We start from the raw sequence: 17,843 nt of genomic DNA, 5'->3' as shown, positions 1-17,843 counted from the left end.
TTATGACAAATAGTGTTATAAAGTGTACTCATCTTCACAGGACGATGGGGATAATGTTATGTGTCACATCAAACAATCTACACATTCAGATTTTTTCACATTTTTATGTGGAGTAGAATCTAAGTTTAAAGCTAACTATAAATGGGTAGTCTTATCTCTCCCCCCCGCCCCCAAAGTGGAAGAACAGCAGGAGGACGGTCCATCAACTTCTGTTGCACAGATGAACAGAGTTCAGTGATTTTCAGTAAATGCCACAGTTTAATTCTGTAGAATTTGTTTAGAACTACATTATGTAACTCTAATCTACTACTGTATATTCAGTTGCCAGTTAAGGAGTTAATAGACTTCATCTTATTTAAAAAATTGAAAAAAAAAAAAACAGTAAAAATAGCAATATTGTATTTATTAATTAAAGATTAATTTTATTAATAAAAATGTACTGAAAGAATGAATGAGGTGTTTAAACACCACTTCCTCTTTAAAAAAAGGGGAGGAGACCGAAAGAAACTCTGGGTTTACCGAAGAAAACCTGCTCCCGGCCAGGTTAGGTTCACAGAGTAAGTTACCATGGTAACTGACTCTGAGTATAAGTTACCTCTCTTTCAGAAACGGGCTTGACTTACTCTGCTTTCTCAGGTTTAACATACCTCCCATTCTGAAACAGAAAACCCAGAGTTTCCCTCATTTCAGGGTTAACATACTCTGAGTTTTCACTTAACCTCCTTTCTGAAACAGGCGCCCCTGGTCTTTTCACGATCGGATAGCTATCCGATCTGAGAAAACGCATGAAGTGGCCAGGTGTAAACAGCCCCAGAAATCATTCTAATATTCTGATTTATTATGAGTGTTGGAAACAGTTCTGCTGCCTAATATATTTGATGAATAAAAGGTTAAAAAGAACTGCATTTATTAAAAAATATATATAATTTCTAATAATATAAATCTTCTTTACTATCACTTTTTTTAAAATCAATTTAACACATCCTTGCTGAATAAAAGTATTGATTTATTTAAAAAAAAATAAAAAAAAATACTGACCTCAAATTACTGACCAGTAGTGTATATTGTTGTTACAAAAGATTTCTATTTTTAAAAAAATTGCTTTTTTTTATTTTTATTTTTATTTTTTTTACTTTTTATTCATCAAAGTATCCTAAAAAAAGTATCACAGGTTATGAAAACATATTAAGCAGCAGAACTGTTTCCAACTTTGATAATGAATCATCATATTAGAATTATTTCTAAAGGATCATGTGATAGACTGGAGTAATGATCCTGAAAATTCAGCTTTGCATCACAGAAATAAATGATCATTTAAACCAATTATTTTAAATTGTAAAAATATATCACAATATTACTTTTTTTTCTGTATTTTTGATCAAATAAATGCAGGCTTGATGAGCAGAGGAAACTTCTTTCAAAAACATTAAAAATACTAATACTTATACTTGCCCTGTAATACATGTATTCTTTGTTTTAGATGTTATTAACTTAAATTCTTATGAATAATAAAAATGTTGTAATGTCTATTTGTTATTTATGGCCTGTACGCCTCATTATTGATCTGAGCTTCTACATCTTGAATTCGAATAACATTCGATAAAACATAATTGCTGGATTATTTTGACTATAATATATAAGCAGATGAAACATAGTAGGCCTATACACTGTTTATCACAGATTACTTTGGACCAAAGTTACCATATTATAATTAATTATTATATAGTTCTATTCATTCATTTTATTTAAATTAGCACTGGTTAAAATGTATAAAGCATGAACAAGATATGAAACAATATTTATTAATAATACACAGTTTAAATATCACAAATATCAAATTGTATTTTCATTTGCGTCCTATGCTGGCTAATTACGACGTTTAACCTGTTATCATAATGAAATTCATGCATTTATTTGTCATTTAAACTGATGCAAACAGGGAAAGAGAGTAGAAAACACTTATTATCCTGTCGCCCCCTCTAGTGGACAGCATTAAGTATTACGGCCTTCATTGCTCAGATAACTCAAGTCGATGGATTTTTTGGGAAAGTCTGACCAGTTAGAAGCAAGTTAGACCAGTCTGAGGGTCTGAGCTGAGTTTGGTGAAGCATCAAAGTTCTAGGCGGAGTCAATTTCTCATAATAATAATAACAATTAATCCCAAACCTGGTAATTTTGTCAGTATTTAATTTACGTTCACTGATTCTGGCTTCTCTCTTTTCTGTCTCTTTCTTTTCATGTGAACTGAGCAGGCTACACATGCTTAAATTCAAAAAATATAAACTTTATTTCTATTCAAAATTATTTATAGCCCATAGGCTATATGTCACACACGCCTACCTGCCTTTTGATGTAAATAAAAGACTAGAGTGGTAAATGTTACGGACATATTATCATGGTACAGTTCAGCCTATTATTGATTTTTATTTCCACTTCCCTTTTATCCAAAGAGACGGAACTATTTGCACTGTATTTATCAATGGGAGATATGCTAATATAATCTGTCATATACTGTGGCTCACATTAATGGGGTTGCTTGCAAGTCGCAGCAGCACGAATTACTTGACCAGCAACATATTTCTAAATCAAATAGTGTGTGTAGTTAACAGTGAGTGGTGGTTTCAGACATTATTTCATTAAAGGGCATTTGTTAGTGCCGCACTCGTAGCCTACTGACTCTTATTCTGCCTGACAGAAAGAAAAGCTCACAGCTTACTGAAGGCGGAGCGGTTTGACCAATCAGATGAAAGGGGCGTTTCAGCGCCGCCCACGTGTGCAAATGAAATATCGAACCCATAAACCGACTTGTAAACCATAAACGAAAAATGAAAAATCTAGCCAAAATCTAGCCAAAAAAAAAACGAATAAACGAGCTGGTTTTCATTTCTCCTTATTCCATTCTAAACAGGAAATGAAATGATCAAAAAGTGCACGGACCCTATGACTAGATGTCGCCTTGGCTACGGCAGTTTGGAATATTCTGGGCTCATCTGATTTTTTTGTACATAGCATAACCTACTTTTGTTATGATTTTAGTATCATAATGATTAATAAATGCACGCACAATTATCATGAACTTGATTTGAACAAAGGCCTATCAACTTGTGTGTGCAAAATTCAGAATTAAATGAATGTGCAGCAATTTGTACAAATAGAGAGTCTGTAGGCCTATACTGTTGTAGCCATTAAATAAGCGCATTTATTTTCATATTTGTTCAAATGTTATAATGTTATTTTTTTCCCCATGTATGTTGATTTATGAAAAGTGAACAGCACGAGTAAAAGTGAATTTCGTTTTGTATAAATTGTATCTTAATTTTAATACATTTTTCATCAGCCTGTATTTAATAAATAAGATAAATAAGATTTAATAAATAATAATAAAAAAATGATAATCTTGCATTGCACGTTAACTGGAGCGCATCTCATCCTAACTTAACGAAACTCATTGTATGCCTCACACACAGACATGAGAAATACATCAAATACACAAAGCTTGAAATGTCTTTAAACGAAATAATTCAAAACGAAAAGAAAAAGGCTACTCTCTGATTATGTAATCCATTATGTGCATTTCTCTCTATAGGCGCGTTCACTATACGGCGATCGTCAACTTCATCTTTGCAGCCGAGTCGACACTGTCAGAAAACACTAGATTATAAAAAAAAAATCAATGCACGCGTCACCGGATTTACAAATGCACATCTTGTTGCACCCACACATATTATGTCGAAATAACGAGATATTATGTTGAAATAACATTATTAATAATAATACATATTTTAGAATATTTGATTGAATGCTGAATGTTGCGCTTGTTCAGTTAATAAAATTCAAACTTTAATTGTGATCATTAAAATAATTGAATATGAAATATTTAGTGTCCAAGTTTTGCTAATTAATTTATTTATATATGTAAGGCATTCGTTCCAATCAACTGCCTTAGCCAAGGCCACTGGTCTAGTGTATATATCTATGACTTGATCAGTCAAATGAAATACAATAAACGTATAAATAAATATTACAAATTAAAAACCGATCGGAAATGTGGTCCAATTTTCTAATACTATTATTTGATGACAACAATAGATTTGTAAAACAAAATCCAGCCATTTGTGTTTTTTTGTTTAGTTTTTTTAAAGCAAAAAACCAAGCTGCACCCTTTTTTAAATGTCATCTTTCATTCCGAAAGAGAATAATGAACGGGGCGATGTACAGATTGTAAATATTTAAAATGATTGAATGATTTGATTGTGTCATTATGATGAAGAAACAAGGCAAAAAATGTCAAAAAAACCATTTGTGGAAGGCATCCGAACCCGGCCAGATCAGCAAGTGCATCAAGGCAACCACGATTAGCCGGTGCACCAGCCAGCAAAGTGATTCATAGTGCAGCAGATTAATGGCATATTTCAAGAGAATCGTTCAAATTGGTATAGAAGCATGAAATTTGGCACAGATACTCTCTAAGGGTCACTTTTTGGGAAAAAGGCGTTGGCCACCGAAAAATTCAACATGGCGGCCATTTTTTCAAGATGGCCGCTATTTCTGTAAAATGCTCATTATGTCAATTGTTAAAACAGTGATGTAGGCATAACATTTTGTGAAAATACTCTCTTCAGAATGTTTTTTTGGAAAACGGTGCTTGTCCCTCAAAAATTCAAGATGGCTACCAGTTTTCAAGATGGCCGCCATTTCTCTTGAATCCTTACATCTTTTTTTCAAATGGTGCTGCTATCATGAAATTTGGTACAAATATTCTTCAAGGAACATTATCATGGAAAAAGGTGTGTGCCGCTCAAATTCAAGATGGTGACCATTTTCAAGATGGCCACCATTTCTGTCAGAGCTCAATTTAATGTGTTAAGGAAGGTTTTGTTTAATAGAGTGAACGTCATTACACAACCAGGGCACACTGGTGACTTAACTGCTGTGGAACTCAGCATGGGGTTCAGTGTCAGCTGATCTAGTTTTACTTACACTGTAGTTCTTGACTAGTAGTAATAGTATAGCTAAGTTTAGTGTCCCAAATGCTGTCTACCAGCCCCTCATCAATTAGCTAGTAATAGATGTAGTTAGATAGCCGCACCTGAATTGACAGGTTGTGCCAGCGCGGGAGAGCCGAGCCAAGGGTAAGCGGGGCAATACATGACTTGTTCATGTATGCTTACCTGGAAGGTGTACAGATCACACGGGACTTAAATGGCACTGGATGAATGATCGGGCTAGGTGTAGGTGACCCGTACCTAGTTGTATCCCATACCTGAATGTGTACTATGTCTATGATTGAGGTGGTAAAAGGATAACCCCTCGGCCTTAATCAGACAACAAACCCCCAAAATGGCAAATGAAAATCCCATGTCAGCCAAGAGGCCAACTGATTGGAAGAAATGTTGTCTTTGTCAGACAGACACAAAGGAACCCCTCCAATCACCACCTACCCATCATGTTTCTCAACATGATGGCTATAAATTGATTGCCACCAACATTCCACTCTTACACAAGATGAACAAAATGCCAATGACCCTGGACCTGGAACGACTGGATGAAGGTGGTGGTATAGAAGCTTTGAGAAGGAACCAAGCGAAGTATCACTACAATTGTCGACTTCGGTTCAACAACACAAAGTTACTTCGTGCCCAGAAGCAACAATCCGATGCTCAATGTAGTGAGATAGATGAAGGCCAAACAAAGCATCGCAGAACCATGATGCAGAAAAGTCTAGATGATCAGGTTTGCTTTCTTTGTGATAACATATCTCCTGAATCTGACCTACGTCAGGTAATGACACTGCAACTGAATGACAGACTACATGAATGTGCACAAACACTGAATTATGCTAAATTATTGTCTCAACTAAGTGGTGCTGATGCCATTGCACAGGAGCTGAAATACCATCAATTGCGTCTCATTCATCTTTACAACAGAGAGAAACCTCAGAAGGCTTGAGAAAGAGTCACAGAGTGAAACGATTCAACCAGCCATCTTTCCTATGGCTCTTTCTGAACTGGTCACCTATATTGTTGAAACCAGTCTCAATTCTGATGGTCCTTCCGCCTTCCGTCTCGCAGATACAGTGGGGAGAACAAGTATTTGATACACTGCTGATTTTGCAGGTTTTCCCACTTACAAAGCATGTAGAAGTCTGTAATTTGTGAAAACTGTGAGTGACGGAATCTAAAACGAAAATCACATTGTATGATTTAAGTAATTAATTTGCATTTTATTGCAAGACTTCTGATGTATTTGATACATCAGAAAAGCAGAACTTAATATTTGGTACAGAAACCTTTGTTTGCAATTACAGAGATCATTCGTTTCCTGTAGTTCTTGACCAGGTTTGCACACGCTGCAGCGGGGATTTTGGCACACTCCTCCAGACCTTCTCCAGATCCTTCAGGTTTCGGGGCTGTCGCTGGGCAATACAGACTTTCAGCTCCCTCCAAAGATTTTTTATTGGGTTCAGGTCTGGAGACTGGCTAGGCCACTCCAGGACCTTGAGATGCTTCTTACAGAGGCACTCCTTAGTTGCCTTGGCTGTGTGTTTCAGGTCGTTGTCATGCTGGAAGACCCAGCCACAACCTATCTTCAATGCTCTTACTGAGGGAAGGAGGTTGTTGGCCAAGATCTCGCGATACATGGCCCCATCCATCCTCCCCTCAATACGGTGCAGTCGTCCTGTCCCCTTTGCAGAAAAGTATCCCCAAAGAATGATGTTTCCACCTCCATGCTTCACGGTTGGGATGGTGTTCTTGGGGTTGTACTCATCCTCCTTCTTCCTCCAAACACGGCAAGTGGAGTTTAGACCAAAAAGCTCTATTTTTGTCTCATCAGACCACATGACCTTCTCCCATTCCTCCTCTGGATCATCCAGATGGTCATTGGCAAACTTCAGATGGGCCTGGACATGCACTGGCTTGAGCAAGGGGACCTTGTGTGCGCTGTATGATTTTAATCCATGATGGCGTAGTGTGTTACTAATGGTTTTCTTAGAGACTGTGGTCCCAGCTCTCTTCAGGTCATTGACCTGCCGTGTAGTTCTGGGCTGATCCCTCACCTTCCTCATGATCATTGACTCCCCACGAGGTGAGATCTTGCATGGTGCCCCAGACCAAGGGAGATTGACCGTCATCTTGAACTTCTTCCATTTTCTAATAATTGTGCCAACAGTTGTTGCCTTCTCACCAAGCTGCTTGCCTATTGTCCTGTAGCCCATTACACAGCTCTCTGGTCTTGGCCATTGTGGAGAGGTTGGAGTCTGTTTGATTGAGTGTGTGGACAGGTGTCTTTTATACAGGTAACAAGTTCAAACAGGTGCAGTTAATACAGGTAATGAGTGGAGAACAGGAGGGCTTCTTAAAGAAAAACTAACAGGTCTATGAGAGCCGGAATTCTTACTGGTTGGTAGGTGATCAAATACTTATGTCATGCAATAAAATGCAAATTAATTATTTAAAAATCATACAATGTGATTTTCTGGATTTTTGTTTTAGATTCCGTCTCTCACAGTTTCAGTGTAACTATGATAAAAATTACAGACCTCTACATGCTTTGTAAGTAGGAAAACCTTCAAAATCAGCAGTGTATCAAATACTTGTTCTCCCCACTGTATGTGCAACCTGTACCAGCAGCGTATCCTTTTTCTAACAGTGGCACTTCCTCTCTGTGGACTACACCTTGCCGTGGTGGAGAGGCTTGTGTACTCCAATGAACCTGAGACCTATGCCGGTGGGGATTTTATATCCCTGGCAAGTTTAACTAAGCTGGACAGGTCAAAGGAGAGGAGGCAGACAAAGCAGACATTATGACTATTTGACAGAAATGGTGGCCATCTTGAAAATGGTGTCCATCCTGAATTTTTGAGTGGCACATACCTTTTTCCAAAAGAGTGTTCCTTGAAGAGTATTTCTGCCTAATTTTATGCTTGCATCACCATTTGAACACTTGAAATAATTAATATTCGACAGGAACGGTGGCCATCTTTAAAAATGGCGGCCATCTTGAATTTTTGAGGGACAAGCATCTTTTTCTATTAACATGTCCTTTAGAGAGTATTTGTATAAAATTTTATGCTTGGATCACTGTTTGAATAATTGATATAATAAGCATTGAATAGCAATGGCGGCCATTTTGAAAAATGGCCGCCATATTGAATTTTTGAGTGGCCAACGCCTTTTTCCAAAATAGTGGCCCTAAGAGAGTATCTGTGGCAAATTTCATGCTTCTATACCAAAGTGAACGATTTTTTTACTAATCTGCTGCACTATTCAATGGTTCATAGGTGTAGCTCGCAGCCTCATCGCCCTACCCTCCACATCTTAATGAGTGTACAGGCGGTTATTTATATAGGGCAGATAAGAGCTGTGTTTCTCTTCGACGGTAACTGTAAATTGAATTCAAGCTGCGATTTTTGAAGTTGGATATACTCGCGCGGGCAAATACAGATGTGTTAAACACGATAAGAACACAAATTGTACCTTTATTCGTTAATACAGTCGGTATTTCCCACAATGATTCTGCTTTGCTATTGGCCCACGTCACGATCAGTAAGCGCTGCTATTGGCGGTCACGATTATTAAGTATGAAAATGAAAATTCTGTCAGTAATTCCTCACCCTCATGTTGTTCCAACCCCTTCGTTCATCTTCGGAACACAAATTAAGATATTTTTGATTAAATGACTAAATTGGACTATATTAACGATGTGTTTAATGAACTTTTCTGGGCCAGCAAGTTTCAAAGCCTTAGAAGCCTGAAGAAGTCTCGTTCCGAACACATCGCGATATTTGGCATCAGTTCACGTGTGTCAGATGTTGGTAAGTAGTAAATACGCTGTCCGAATAATGTGTGATATATAATGTATTTTCTGTTTGTCGATATTAATCAGATTAGCTCACGTTCAGTCACGGCATTATATCTGTCATCTCCGTCCACTGAGGCTTTGCGTTTTATTGCTTTCTAATTCAAAACAGGGTGATTAAGTTACACTGCCTGTCACATGACGTGAGCATAGGCCTAAAGACCTTAAATCAGTTAATCATATTCATATCAGATTAAAAGTAGTACAATTAGTTCCAAAGTTGTATTTGTAGTAGAAGCACAGTACAAACAACACTTACCATGCTTTTACCACATTAACATTAGTTTTACTGTGGTAAGTGTAGTAAAAAGACAGTAATCACAAAACTTACCATGCTTTTACCACACTATTGGTAGTTTTAATGTGATACTTATTGTAAATGCACATTAACCACAACGCTTACCATGCTTTTACCACAGGAATGATGTAAAACAACATAATGATATTTTATTTTCTCTTTTTTCAGCTGAAAAGACCAAAAGGACCTTTCGGACTATTATTGTTTGAGGACAAGTAAACGGAGGAGACAGACAGCTGCAAAGGCAAATATTCGCAATGGTATATACATGTGTTGGTTCGAACCCTAAATCAAACATTTTATCAAGCATTTGTTGTTTCTTAAACCTTTTCTCGCAAAACCCATAGCCCAATCAGTACGAAGATAGTCTGAAAGTCTTAATAATTCACAAGATTTAACAAGTTGTCAAATTCGTACGATACTCGTACATATTTGTATACTCGTACACACACTGTCAGAAAGTTGATATTAATTGCATTGTATTGATTACAATTAGTGATGCACCGATGTGAAAATTGAGGCCGATACCGATAACCGATATTAATATTGCTGTTATGGCCGATACCGATATTTGCCGATGTCGATATCTCTGTATAGAATTTTTTTTTTAATGATTATCAAATAAAGAGCTATTTTCCAAAACACTTTTTTTTTTACTTTAGAAATGACTGATATTGGGCACCTTTACCTGTGTGCAAAATATGTCACATACGACACACATGCATTATACTGCATTGCATATACAGTATGTGTGCTGGTCAACTTGTCTAAAATTAAGAAACCCTTAGAAAACAGTAAAAAAAACACACACAAAAAACAGGAACATTGTGTAAAATTAAGATAGGCTACTTTATTTATTATTCCAATATCCAAATATCGAGGGCTTGGAACCAGAGGGGCGTAAGTGGCATTTGACAAACTTTACAGGAGAGCCAAAACAAAATTGACCACACTTCAATCAACTGTATTTATTAACCTTCAACCACAACATTGCAACCACATACATACTTATATGAGTAAGTTCTTAAGTGAACATATTATGGAATATTAACACGATGAACATTCTAAAACCTTGCAAAATCTTGAAAATATGGCAAAAACATCAAATACGCCTTTTTGGCACCAAACATTTCCAATTCTTCTAAAGAAAAATAGGGCGTATCTGCTGATCAATGCAGAAATGATTGGTCAAAACATTGGTTAAAAACACTCTAACTTCATAACTTTTCATTTTATTTAAAATACTGTATACATAGTCATTTCATCATTTCAAACTGTTTAACATTTCATTTCTAACCGTTTAATTTCAATTCTCATTTATGAGTTCACATTCATGTCAAACAGTTTAACATTTAATTTCAAACAGTTTAATTTCTCTTGTTTATTACACATTTCACTTTTTAGTTCACTTTAGTTGAACTAAAAAGTTCACTCACTGCCCACTGTCAGAGTGTTATAGAACTCTGCATAACAGTGAGGAATACTCCCATTGGTGCACAGGGTGAGTAGGTCTTTTTTCTTTAAGGCACTGATCACTGGAGGATTTTCATACAATGAGCTGGGGTGTGTGGTTCCGGTGCCTCTGGTGCCTCTTGTTGCCTGTTGTGCCACCGTCAGTTTTCGGAAGGTTGGGGCGGTGAAATCATACTTGAAGAAGATTTTTTTTGGTTCATCTTTCGTGTAGCGGAACCATTTAATCTTCTGCCAATGAACTGATTGTCCCTCCTCATCTTTTGTTCTGTTTTTGAGTATGTGGTTGGAGAGGGACTTGAAGTCCAGAAAGTCCTTGTGTTCAAGTTCATGTACACTGTATGGGTCGTTCCTTCTTGCCATTCTCACAAGTGTGTAGTAGCCATCAGTAAATAGAAGTATGGGAGTAAATAGAAATGGGAGTAAATAGAAACTTTTCTTCTTGCAGTTTCCACTGCAGCATGCACACTATCACACTCCATGTCTAGTAGCCATCCATGATGGCTACTACACACTTGTGAGAATGGAAAGAAAGAACGACCCATAGTGTACATGAACTTGGACACAAGGACTTTCTGTACTTCAAGTCCCTCTCCAACCACATACTCAAAAACAGAACAAAAGATGAGGAGGGACAATCAGTTCATTGGCAGAAGATTAAATGGTTCCGCTACACGAAAGATGAACCAAAAACAATCTTCTTCAAGTATGATTTCACCGCCCCAACCTTCCGAAAACTGACGGTGGCACAACAGGCAACAAGAGGCACCAGAGGCACCAGAACCACACCCCCCAGCTCATTGTATGAAAATCCTCCAGTGATCAGTGCCTTAAAGAAAAAAGACCTACTCACCCTGTGCACCAATGGGAGTATTCCTCACTGTTATGCAGAGTTCTATACTGTTCGTTGCTCAGACTCGCTCTCCCAGTTTAAAACTAGATTAAAGTCGCATCTCTTCAGCCAGGCATTCATATAATCCTACAGTTCAAACTACAATCCGGCCTGTAGCTCATAAATGCCAGAGGAGAACTGGCCCCCGACTGAGCCTGGGTTCTCCCAAGGTTTTTTTTCTCCATTAGGTCACCTGATGGAGTTTTAGGACACCATTAGGTCACTTGATGGAGTTTTTCGGTTCCTTGCCACTGTTGCCTTTGGCTTGCTCAGTTGGGGATATTTTGGGGATATTTAATTTAATTTTATCAATCAATAAATTCCTCTTGAAACAAACATTGTTGTATTATTTTAATTTAATACTGTGAAGCTGCTTAGATACAATCTGTATTGTGAAAAGCGCTATACAAATAAACTTGACTTGACTTGACTTGACTTGAATCGTATGGTAAATTAACTTATTTATAACTGTCTTAATTTATGTTTCAAGAACAATAGTAATTGCACATAGAGTAAGTCGAGACTTTCTTGTTTTACAGCAGAGAAGGAAGACCAGTCCTTATATCAACGCAAGCTAATCGAATAAGTCCTTTGTTTCGGGTGAGGAAGGAACATCTGGTGCCCAAAGAAGACAGAAAGCTGCGCGAGTCCATTGGTATGTCTTGTATTGAAACAATGCTGTAATATGTAGTTCATAATTTGATGTTGACAATTTTACATTGTACAGGTTATCACTTGGTTTTTGACCAAGTGAAGCTCTTGAAACAAGTGACAGGAGAGTATGTAACTTGTCTGGAAAGTATCAGAGTCGCATTTGGCACGCGTGCCTTAGGTTGCCGACCCCTGGTCTAGCCTATAGTCTATGGTACCAATCACGTTAGTGAAGCCTGAGTAACATATACTGTAATCGGCATGGTCATGAATGCATGATCTTCATAAAAAATTATGATAGCCTAAAAAAAAACTGCTTAAAAAAAAAACTGCTTTACAACATTGGGTCTTAAAGGTGCTGTATGTAGCTTTTCTACTAAAACGAATCCTTTTTTTATTGCCTGTGTGTGAAGGGGTTGTAATATCACATTAAAATGATCCACTTTTCGGGTTTTGCTATTACCTCTGAAAGCAAGTATTCTTATGTTTATGTGAAGGTGCCGGGTCGGATTTACCGCGAAATCCAGTGACGTCACCTGCTGCATCCCGAGCCTCTCGCCTCGTCTAGCCTACTGATTTTGCACTCAACAGCGACGACACTGCAACTTATGACATGGACTTATGACTTATGCAACTTATGACATGTCTGATAACACTAAGAAACGACCTGCTCCCAGCACAACACAGACTCCAACACAAACTCCACATATTGATAAAAAAAACAATAAAACGTTTTTTTCTTTCTGCTGAAGCTCGTATTAAAGGCCAGACGTGAATCGGATGAACTTCGGGTGAAAAAACACGGATCAACATCGGCAGGGCGTTTGAATCATGGAGAGACCTTATCTACAAACCTAGAATGTATACATTTCCTGAAGAAAATGTGAAGTAGTGCTTGCAGTGGCAAAATTCGGCACGGTTGATAGGGTTCCATTCTTATCATGGTACGAGCATGGAGCATTAGTTCAACGTCAAGCTGATAAAAGTAGCCTATTATTGTAACGTTGCAGTGGGAGTTTACCTGAGTTTCTAGCATGTTGTGGGATGCTCTCTCTGGTGTGTTGCATGACGCGTCTCAGTCTGGCCGGTATCCACAGTGCTCGCTCATAAATTCGAGCACGCGCAAGAGCACGCGCTTGTCAACTTATTGGTTGCAATCTGAAACATCACCGCTAGAGGCCGCTGAAAACTACATACAGCTCCTTTAAGTGGCTTGGAAATGCCACAAAAAAACCTAAAACTGTTTTTATAAACCTAAAAGCGCCAGGTAAACTCCGAATGACACGACAGACAGCACTTTCCATCAAGTTCTCCGCATCTCCAATAGTGTAAAGGAAAGAGCCACTCGCAAATAATCTTAAGGCAATGCAAACAGTTTGTGCTGTAGTTAAAGCCCGACTCCGACAAGTCGAAAATAAGTGTGCGTTTCCAACAAATTAATCATGTAAACGACAATCTCACCAGTCACGAGAAAAAATATATATCTCAGAAAGTGCACTATTGTAACGCAAAATCTCAGTTCTTCGTACCTCAGGGCCCGTTCTTCGTACGTCGCTAACTCAGTTAGCTGGATTTGATTATTGGCGATTTGGCATGATCTGGGATTGTTTGGTTCTTCGACGCTCATCCTGGACTTGCTGTCATAGCAACAGGTGCGCAAGCTTATTTCATGTTAACAGGATTAGATCCCGGCTTCATAAGCGCTGGACTTCCCGTATCAGCTCCGCTTATGAAGCCGCATTCTAATCCTGTTAACATGAAATAAGCCTGCTCCCGAGCAGGTTTAAGCTTGCGCACCTGGGGCCCGTTCTTCGTACGTCGCTAACTCAGTTAGCTGGATTTGATTATTGGCGATTTGGCATAATCTGGGATTGTTTGGTTCTTCGACGCTCCTCCTGGACTTGCTGTCATAGCAACAGGTGCGCAAGCTTATTTCATGTTAACAGGATTAGATCCCGGCTTCATAAGCGGAGCTGATACTGTACCAGCCATTTGGATTATAGACATACTTAATTTAATGCAGCAACAAATTATTTACAGTGTAGCAAGATGATTTAAAACTCATTTACCTGTAATTAAGGTGTTGCTGTTACTGGTCCCTGGCTTTAGGTCTAAAGGCCTATTTATACTTCTGCGTCGAACTTACGCCGTAGCTACGTCGTAGGCTGTGCTTAGCGCGCGTACCCTTTGGCGTACCCTGATGCGCACCTCTCCAAAAATGTAACAACGCGTCAATTCTACGCGGACGCAAGCGCTGTGATTGGTCTGTTAGAACCCCTCCCTCGGGTTTCACATGGTCCCTCTGCATGAGTAATTGCACGTCAACACGGACAACGACGCAGAAGTATAAATTAAAACCAACGCGTTGTCTACAGCGTAGAGGCTCCGGCGTAGGTCCGACGCAGAAGTATAAATAGGCCTTAAGGAAGAGCTGCCCCCAGGGATGCCCTCCACAATGGGTCGGTTCTCATTTAGCCCAAGGGCCAGCTCTTCTGCCGGGGTATAACGTGGGGGTGCAGGACCACCACCTGTTTTTTTCTGCTCCGCCTTTTTCTTGGTTGCAGATAACCATAAACAGACAAACACATCATTTAAAATGTCTTTGCTAAAAGAGACTAATCAGTAGAAGTAGAAAAGATTACCAGTTTGAAGAATATTCTTGTACTTCACTTTTACTTGTTCCCATGTCCTAGTGGGTCCTGAGGTGGCTCTGACATTAAGCAATTATGAAATGATTAAAATACAAGAATATATACTGTAATAAGTGATATACCCATAACATGGAACACTTGCGCATTTAATTTGTCTGTTACTTTTTGCCAGCCCTCTCTCCTGGCTTTTGCACACTTTGATTCCCAGTGTTCCCTGGCGTTTTAATTATTTTTTCAAACTCTGCATACCCTTCCAGTAAAAATTGCTGCTCTGCTGCGTTGAAAAACTGAGCGCGCTCTTTGGCCATGGTGAGCAGCCAATAGCAGCGTTGCTGATCAATGTTTCTACTATCGATACATATCCCCTTTTAAACCAGCGCGTGAACGCTCAATTATCTCACTAACTCAATCCAGCTATACTAATCATATCCGGCAGGTGTGTTCGAAGAACCAAATTAGTCAGATCATGATTAGCACGATGATATCATCTTGGATGTCTCGTTTGATCTCAGATGTTTTAAGCAACGTACGAAGAACGGGCCCCAGTTGCTATGACAGCAAGTCCAGGATGAGCGTCGAAGACCCAAACAATCCAAGATCATGCCAAATCGCAAACAATCAAATCCAGCTAACTGAGTTCTTCGACGCTCATCCTGGACTTGCTGTCATAGCAACTGGGGCCCGTTCTTCGTACGTTGCTTGAAACATCCAAGATCAAATTATGAGACATCCAAGGTGATATCATCGGCCTAATCATGATCTGACTAATTCGTTTCTTTGAACACACCTGCCAGTTATGATTAGTATAGCTGGATTGAGTTATCTGAGATAACTGCGCGTTCATGCGCTGGTTTAAAAGGGGATATGTATCGATAGTAGAAACATTGATCAGCAACGCTGCTATTGGCTGCTCACCATGGCCAAAGAGCGCGCACAGTTTTTCTCCGCAGCAGAGCAAGAGTTATTGAAGGTTATGCAGAATATGAAACCTTAATTAAAACGCCAGGGAACACCTCAAAGTGTGCAAAAGCCAGGAGAGAGGGCTGGCAAAAAGTAGCAGACAAATGAAATGCGTAAGTGTTCCATGTTATGGTTATATCACTTATTACAGTGTATATTCTTGTATTTTAATCATTTCATAATTGCTTAATGTCAGAGCCACCTCAGGACCCACTAGAACAGTGTTCTTCAACCCTGCTCCTGGAGGACCCCCAACACTGCACGTTTTCTTTGTCTCCCTAATCAAACACACCTGATTCAACTCATCAGCTCATTAACCCATGTGATAATGAGTTGATGAATTGAATCCGGTGTGTTTGATTAGGGAGACAAAGAAAACCAGCAGTGTTGGGGGTCCTCCGGGAGCAGGGTTGAAGAACACTGCACTAGAACATGGGAACAAGTAAAAGGGAAGTACAAGAATATTCTTCAAAATGGTAATCTTTTCTACTTCTACTGTTCTTTGTCTCTTTTACAAAAGAAAAGCACCGTTAAATGTGTTTGTCTGTTTATAACAGCAACCAAGAAAAAGGCTGAGCTGAAAAAAAAAAACAGGTGGTGGTCCTGCTCCCTCACATTATACCACATTATACCCCAGCAGTAGAGCTGGCCCTGGGGTTAAATGTGAACCGACCCATTGTGGAGGGCATCCCTGGGGGCAGCTCTTCCTCAGACCAACAGCCAGGAACCAGTAGCAGCAACACCTTCATTACTGGTAAATGAGCTTTAAATGATCTTGCTACACTGTAAAATATATATATATATTTTTTTTTTTTTGCCGCATTAAATTAAGTAGGCCTATATAATCCAAATGGCTGGAACAGTAATTTCAACTGTTAAATATTGAGTAGTGATCAATTGCTTTGACTTGTGAAGGTGAAAACTGCTGAACTTAATGTAAGAATATTTTGCCATGAGTTACTGATCACATTTGTTCATATAGTGTAGTTCATTGTAATGCCATTGTGTTTCCTCTTTTGTGCAGTTTTACATAATACACCAACACTTGTACCTGTTCCCAAGAAAGTAGCGGCTGAAATATGTGCAGTAAGTGGACTTTTTCTAACTTTACATCAAAAGGGAAGAAAGTGCAACACTTTGTAATGCCCATTTGTTTTCCATTGCACAGGACAGTGAAGAAACCCTCTCAGATGACTGTCCTTTGGAGGAAGTACTTGTAAGTGCATAAATAACTTTACTTAATTTATAGTAACTTGTGTACATATTATTTCTGACTGCAATATGAGTTGCAGGAGGAAAGGCCTACTGCACAAAGTGATACAGAGGTGGGCAGTGTAGTAACCTACTTGTACTTTTTATTTTTGTTGCATGAGGCTTGTGTTGACAGTTCTTTTTTATTTTATTTTATTTTTTTATTCTTTTTATCCAAACATGGCACAGGGTGATATCCGTATATAAACGGAATCTACAACAGAAAATTTAGTATTTTGACCTGAAAAAAACGAAAAATGAAGGGGAGAAATAGAACTTGACACCTTAAAGAAGAAAAAAATGGCACTAGAGATTGAGTTGCTTCAAAAGGAACTTCAGAGTCAAGTCAAGTCAAGTCAAGTTTATTTGTATAGCGCTTTTCACAATACAGATTGTATCTAAGCAGCTTCACAGTATTAAATTAAAATAATACAACAAAGTTTGTTTCAAGAGGAATTTATTGATTGATAAAATTAAATTAAATATCCCCAAAATATCCCCAACTGAGCAAGCCAAAGGCAACAGTGGCAAGGAACCGAAAAACTCCATCAAGTGACCTAATGGTGTCCTAAAACTCCATCAGGTGCCTTAATGGAGAAAAAAAAACCTTGGGAGAACCCAGGCTCAGTCGGGGGCCAGTTCTCCTCTGGCATTGGATAGAGGCCGGATTGTAGTTTGAACTGTAGGATTATATGAATGCCTGGCTGAAGAGATGCGACTTTAATCTAGTTTTAAACTGGGAGAGCGAGTCTGAGCAACGAACAGTATCAGGAAGACTATTCCAGAGTTTTGGAGCCAAATGTGAAAATGC

This window comes from Leuciscus leuciscus (genome assembly GCF_965113295.1).
Source record: "Leuciscus leuciscus genome assembly, chromosome: 13".
Taxonomy (NCBI): domain Eukaryota; kingdom Metazoa; phylum Chordata; class Actinopteri; order Cypriniformes; family Leuciscidae; genus Leuciscus; species Leuciscus leuciscus.
The sequence above is the reverse complement of the archived record's forward strand: the minus strand, read 5'-3'. Positions refer to the sequence as shown.